This window comes from Gambusia affinis, linkage group LG03 (assembly GCF_019740435.1).
Source record: "Gambusia affinis linkage group LG03, SWU_Gaff_1.0, whole genome shotgun sequence".
NCBI lineage: Eukaryota > Metazoa > Chordata > Actinopteri > Cyprinodontiformes > Poeciliidae > Gambusia > Gambusia affinis.
In genome coordinates, this window is record NC_057870.1 from 27,546,519 (window position 1) to 27,553,623 (window position 7,105).

Below are 7,105 nucleotides of genomic sequence, written 5' to 3' on the forward strand. Positions count from 1 at the left end.
CGTGGTGTTCCGTAGCGTGACGTCACGTTAGATAATATTAGGTAACAGAAAATTACATAATGTAACATAAGGTAGCATAGCACAGCACCGTGTAGCTACCAAGGTTTAAAATATTACATAACGTAACTTAAGATAACATTATATAACATAACACAACAAGTGTAACTAAATATAAGGTAACATAATTTTGTGAACAGTATTAAATAATAACCAATGGTAATATCTAAAATAAGATGCACAAAACACACTTTAAATTATATAAAAACAGTAGTTTATGTCTCACAATGGGTTCAAGGCCAAAGTCAGTGTTTTATAAACAGAATGAATCTTTTTCAGCAGTTTAAGCTACAAAACGTCTCCATTTTGGAGAAGTGTTAGTCTTTAATCTCTGTGTGGATCAGTGAAGCTTGGCCACCCATGATCATGTCAAAGGCTCACTGAGTTTCCTTCCTTGAGCCCCATTAGAAAGACAATTGCAGTAAGAACCCAGATTCTGAAAAAAAAATTAATAACCAAGTTTATATAATCATGAGTAAAATTGAGCAATTAAGCTACAAGAGAAGAGTTTTTTCAACTTAATTTCTATGATCTTATGCACATACTACTATATTTTACTAATTGCTAAATTAATTGAAAAATTGTTTTCAAACTTGCATGAATTTTTACCAAACTAATCTGGAGTTCAGGATTTGGACAGATGGTTTCTTCATTCAGAAAAATTATCAAAATACAGGTCAGTAAACTGCACATAGAGCAGAAGTAATTTAAATTTAGAGTATCACCAAAATACTAAAATTACACCAGTCTGGGTTGAGCCTGGGCCAGGTCCAGTTAGAATCAGGAATCAGTAACAGGAAATGCTTTTCAGATGTTACTACATCGTACCAGGAATCAAACTTCTGTATTTGCCTTTGGGGTCTCAGCCACTTCCTGTTCTGGTAAATATATAATTAAGAGTGAAAGTAATCCCCTTGCTGATTGACAGATGACTTCCCACACAGGAAACAAGATATTCTTAACTTAAAATGAGTTCTGATGGGTTATGCACCAATAATTACCAAAGTTATGACATAAAATTTCTCTGGTTTCTGGAGAGACAGAGCAGATCAACTTAATAAAAATGTAAATATTCTGTTGCTTTGATTAAAAACCAAGTTTCTTGAAGAAAGATTAGAAGATATTTGTATTTTTCTCTCAGAATATCATTAAATGTATTAAGAATTGGAGGAAATTAAGAATACAATGGATTTGGAAGCAACTCTGATGAACAATAGCTGTGTCTCCATTACAAATGTGTAAAGAAAAGAGGAAAAATGATATTCCACTAATGTTTAAAAAACATTTCAATTTCACAGTTCCGTTATTAAAAGAAGAAATTAAATTAAAAGCACACATTAACAGGTTTGCTCATCCGATAAGTCATTAAAAAACATGCCTTTCCACGATCCTCCAAGTACTTCCTGTCGTCGTCTTCTTCGTGGTTCGCGCGAGAGCCAACATCCGGTTGTTGATCATGTGACTCCTGTAATGTGAAAAAAGTGTCTCCGTTGCAGTTTTGTGAATAAACCAATTTCAATATGAAATCCCCCACCTCATCCTAGCACCAGTACTGTTTTTTTTTTTTTATCGAAAACCGAGTTTTTTGTTTGTTTTTTTCCAGAAATTGGTGGATTTCAATTAAGCGAATTTATTTTTAAAATATCACATTGCGCAATTATCAATGGGAACGAATGTAATAACGTTAAAATCCTACCTTACAAGAAAATACTTCAAAAATAACCAGTTACCTTCACAATATGGCCAAAATTATTGGGTCAACCCTCCAAATCCCTGAATTCGGGCATTCTCGTCAGGTTTAATGTTTGTGAAGCTCAGTTAGCCCAGCCGTTACCTTCCAACACAAACAACAGTTAGTATGACCTTTTTAAAAAATATATTTTATTTATTTATTTATTTTTATTTATCAGTGAACAACTTTGTTTAAAAACACAAAGAAAAACAAGTTGGTAAAATGTTGCAAACTCAATCCACTACGGAAGTGCTCCTGACCACTAGGGGCAGTGTTGAGTATGTAACATTACCTCCATAAATATGCTGGTGTTCTAGTGGTTTGGAGGATTTCCATTTTGTGGAGCAAGTTTTCATCCATGTTGTTTTTAATGTGTCCAGCATTTTCTCTTTTGCTTCTCTTTTTCTGTGACTGCTGCTTTTTCTGTTTGTATTCTTGTTAAATGTAGGTTTTTGTTGCTGTTTTATTTGAAAGAATAATTTTTTGTCTGCAGCGTGTTTTAGTTGCAAAAGGTTTTTCTGTTTATGTTTGGATGTATGCATGATTTGTGTATTTTAAATGCGTCCCCCCCACCCCCCTCCCCACCCACCCACTGCAGCTCAAAAATGATGCACATTTGGTCCACCCACCCATCACAAGTGTTTGATTTTTTTAATCTGGGTAAAATTATTTCCAACATTGTTTTCTCATAATGGAAAATATTGAAGTTTATCTATTATGCTTCCTTGAACAGGTTAGGATAGATCCCAGTGTTTACACTTTCACATGAGTATAGCTTCAAACAGATCATCAACAAATCATATATTTTGTTGTAAATCAACAACAAAACATATGTCTTGTACAGCGTATACACTGGTAAAACCAGCTGGCTAACCGTCCTGGAGCTCAGCTCAGGTTGCTAGGTAACAGTGGAACTCTGCTGGGGTTGCTAGGTAACAAGGCAGTTCCTAGTGATTTCTTACGTTCCAAACGTCTTTTGAAAGGATTCGTTTTCCAGACACCAACAAAAAAATGTAATTTACTTAAAAAATCCTGCTGGGTGCGTTTCTTAGGTGCTTGGGCTGTTTTTAGAAACAGCAAATGCAAAAGCAGTATAAACGTACAAACAAAGTTCAGTTCTGACCTTTATTGGACAATTTAGAAACTATAAATGTGAAGTTTCTGCTAACATTAAGACACGTTGAAGGACTGAATGCATCAAAAAACAAAGTAGCCGAAACTTGTTTAGCTTCACCTACGCCGTAAATGTTTATTATCTGATGACTAAACACTGAAAGTAAAATCATTCCAGGAGAGATTTGCAATTTCTATAGGTGCCAGTAATACGGCAGTTTTTCTTTACTGAGTCATTCACACCTAAATGCTTCTGCATGTAAGTGACACTTCACGCTTTACTTCAAAGAAACCAGGAAAAAAATACAGATTAAAGCAAAAAATGTGTGAAATTTGCTATAGAGTGATATGGCAAACTGATGTAGTGCGTCAACGTGGCTAGAAAAGGAAATACTGATAACCTCAAAGAAATTTAATTCAAAGGAAAATAAGTGCAAAAAGACAGGGAGGAAAGTGTTTCTTATTCTTCATGAAGCTGACTCATCCGATACTAATAATGTTATTTTGGAAATAATCGCTGACTTAGACGTGTTGGCATGTGCAACAGGGAGCAAGAGTTATAAGTGAAATAATTTGCCAATTGAACTAGAACTTTTTCATAAATATTAAGGAAATGTTGACCTAAAATAAGCTCTTATGTTGCTTAAAAGGTACTTTAAACTTATTTTTCTCTTATTTTAAGTGTAGTAAGATTTTTGCACTACAACTTCCTAAACCAATTTGTGTTTTTGCAGTGTAGGAAGTGATGCTGCTCCAAACAGGGACCAGGAGGAATGGGTGACTGATGATGCATTCAGTGTTTTAGTTTGCAGGGGTCCCCAACGTCGGTCCTGCATGTTTCAGTTCTCTCCCTGGTGGCACCAACAACCTTTTCAGCATGTCAATGTTCTTTAGGCCTCTACTGAGCCATCATTTGATCCAGGTGCGTTAAACCAGGGAGAGAACTAAAACATGCAGGAGGCCGAACCTCCAGAACTGACTTTGGGGACCCCTGGAAAGCTTGAGGAGAATAAATAACCAAAACAAAACTTAAAGTTTCAAAGAACAGCTGAAGACCGAGACTTTGTGTGTGACATATTTGTGGCATTATAACATATAGCTTTTTCATTATTAAAGATCAGATATTTTAAAACCGTTTTCAGTGGCGCAATCCTTCCTACTTTCCCCAGAATGGAAACCGAACCAACCTAAACAGGTCTGAAACCATTTCTGCGGTTTAATGCCAAATACGAAGAATCCGCTTTGTTTTGTTTCTCTTGCGCTTCAGCATAAGAAGAAACTTTTAACTTTTTTCTGTTTCCTGTAGAGTGACTCTAAACACTTCCTCACACACAGGGCAGGTTCTGCTAAACGAGCCAACTCTGCAGTTTGCCTCTGCCACTTTTAGCGAGTGAAAGCTGTCTGCTTGCCAACTTCTGAATTTCAGTTTCCCGACTTTCAGCATCAAATAAAGTTTACACTGAGCAGATCTGCTTATCTCACAAATCTGAGACCTGCAGAGCGCCACAGATCCATCGTTTATAGACTCAAATGAAGCGTTTTTATGGGTTTCAGTTGCAGCAAGTGGAGTTTTGCAGATTTAGGCGTTAGGTTCACTTTCACTGAGTGTTTTACTGTTTGCGTTACACAAACAGTTTTAAAATAAAGAACATTTATGTGAATTAAAAGCCATTACGTATCTTTAATTTATTGCAGATTTTTCTCATTTTTTTTGCTATTTTCAAATTCCATTTATTCCATATTTGAAATCACAAACACATGCAAAGAAAAATACACTGAGAAACTTCTGTTTTAAGTGGGAAAATCCTTATTTTGTCATGGGTTTTCCCTTCTTGCTCTATGGATTTAATTTAGTTTCTAAGATTTTACAGTTACTGCCGCTTTTCAGCTTCCACATGGAAACAAATCCTCCATTTGTTTGTCATTTATTCTGGAGGAAAGTTTGCGCTGCAGAGTTTTTGACGGGTTTCCCGAAGCGTCACACGTCTGTCAAAGCTCACCCTAACTGTAAGTTACAGAAACGTTCTGAACATTAAGATCAAAATGTCTGAAGCTGTCATCATTTTAAAGTGTTAGCCACAAGGTCTGCTCTGATCAGAAACGCAGACAGGCAGAAATCGCTGACAGTGCCTTGCAGAAATACTTTACACCCTGTGATTTTGTCACAACCTCAAACATCGAGGTATTAAATTTGAATCTCATGTCATAAAACTAAACGTGAAGAAGAAATTATACATTCTTTTTGTTTTTTCACTAATAAAAATGTCTTATTTTCCCCTGAGATAATTTTATTTGATGTTAGCGTCTCATTGGAGTGGATGGAAATCACTTGTGGGGTTCCCCCAGGCTTAATCCTCAGACTCCTATAATTCAATACCATTATCATAGCAAGAAATAAGATTATCTCTGATAAATATGAAGATGACACACAGCTCTACCTGACGATGCCACCAAGTGGCTCTGAACGCGTCCAATCACTGAACAGATAATTAGAATAGATAAAGTGTGGATGTGCTGCAACGTTCTCCAGCTGAACAGAAACAAAACTGAAGTTATTATTTTTGGACCTAAAGAGAAATGTGGCGTCAGCGCCCAGACTCGGTTATTACAGTTAGAAACTAGAAATCAGGCCCAAAATCTGGGTGTGAACCTTAAGAGCCACATACAGACAGTTACAAAGTCGGCCTTCTCTCCAGGATTAAAGGACAAATGTCCCATCTAGATGTAGAGAAACTCATGAACGCGTTTATCTTCAGCTGCATCTTTTAGTGCCACCACCACACATTAAAGATCTGCAGTCGTCATAGCAACCTCAGGTCTTCCGGCTCTGATTCTGGTCTGGGTGCCCAGAATCAGAACCAAACATGGAGAAGCAGCATTCAGCTTCTGGAACAAACGTCCAGAAAACTCCAAAGCAGCCGAAACATTGAGTTCCTTAAAATCTAGACTTCTGATTCGTTACAACTGGAACATCGATCAGCATATTCGATACATATTGATGCTTCTGATGATGGGATTTGACTAAATATTACTTCACTGGTTTTACTGTATGATGTAAAACACTTTGAACTGCCGTGTCGCTGAAACACAAATAAACTTCTGATTTGGTGAATCTGTTGGTCACATGAGAAAAAGTAGAAACTGGACTCTTTCTGTGGGACCAGTCGCATTAAATCAGATACATCTGCAACCTGCTGAGTTTGTCTGCCTGAAAAACCAAAGATTTGGGATTTTAAAGTGTTTTTGGATTCATAGAATTAAAAAAAACAGTTCCCAGAACAGTGAGACTGACTGCAAATTTTAAACAGAAGTGGAGTTAAAATGTTATTTTTTATGCATAAGCAAATGAAACTGGAACCAGATGGATGCAATTGTTGCTGAACTCTTGTGCAAGTACACGTTCAGGTGTGTTTGTGCCATTAAACAAATATTTGTCAGGTGATTATTGGAGAAAATAAAAGACGTTTAGTGAGTCTGGAGCAATAAAAGCAGCATTAAGGTCACTGTGTTTGGAACTGAAAAGGAATTATAAAGGTGTGGTTATTTAAAGATGAACAGTTTGTATTTTAAGATTCCAATTTGTTTTCAGGATTTTCTTTTGTTCGTTTTTAATTTCTGCAGTAAAAAAAAGACTAGCACATTTTTATGTCTGCTTCAAATACCAAACTGCAGACTGTACTTGTTACTATTTTATTATCTTATTTAGCTCCGTTACTATAATATATGCTGCTTAGTTTTTATGCTTTTGATTATCACAAATTTTGTGCCAATTTCCCCAGAGGAAAAATCCCCAATGAAACAGCAACATGATTAATGCACTTAATCAACTTTTCTTAATAATAAACTGAATTTATTTTATCTTTATACAAGTTTAAGGCAACCAACCATATTCTTCTGTGTATGTTCAGCTTTTATTTTTGAAGAGAAACAAAAACATGACTACAGATCAAATGTTAAAATTTATGATGGATTTTTACCAATTTCAGAGAACGTAACCTTGTGTATAGCGCCCTCTGCTGGTGGTTGGTTAAAACGCAAAATATTAGGTTTTTTATTTATTTTTTTCAAAATTATTTTTAGAAGTTTTTTTTAAAGAAGAGGATTAGAGCCACTGGGAAAAAATAACGAGTTTTCTTCAGAATTTTGACTTTTTCTTTTTGCTCAAAATTGTTTTGTTTTTTTTACTTTCTGATTTTATTTTGT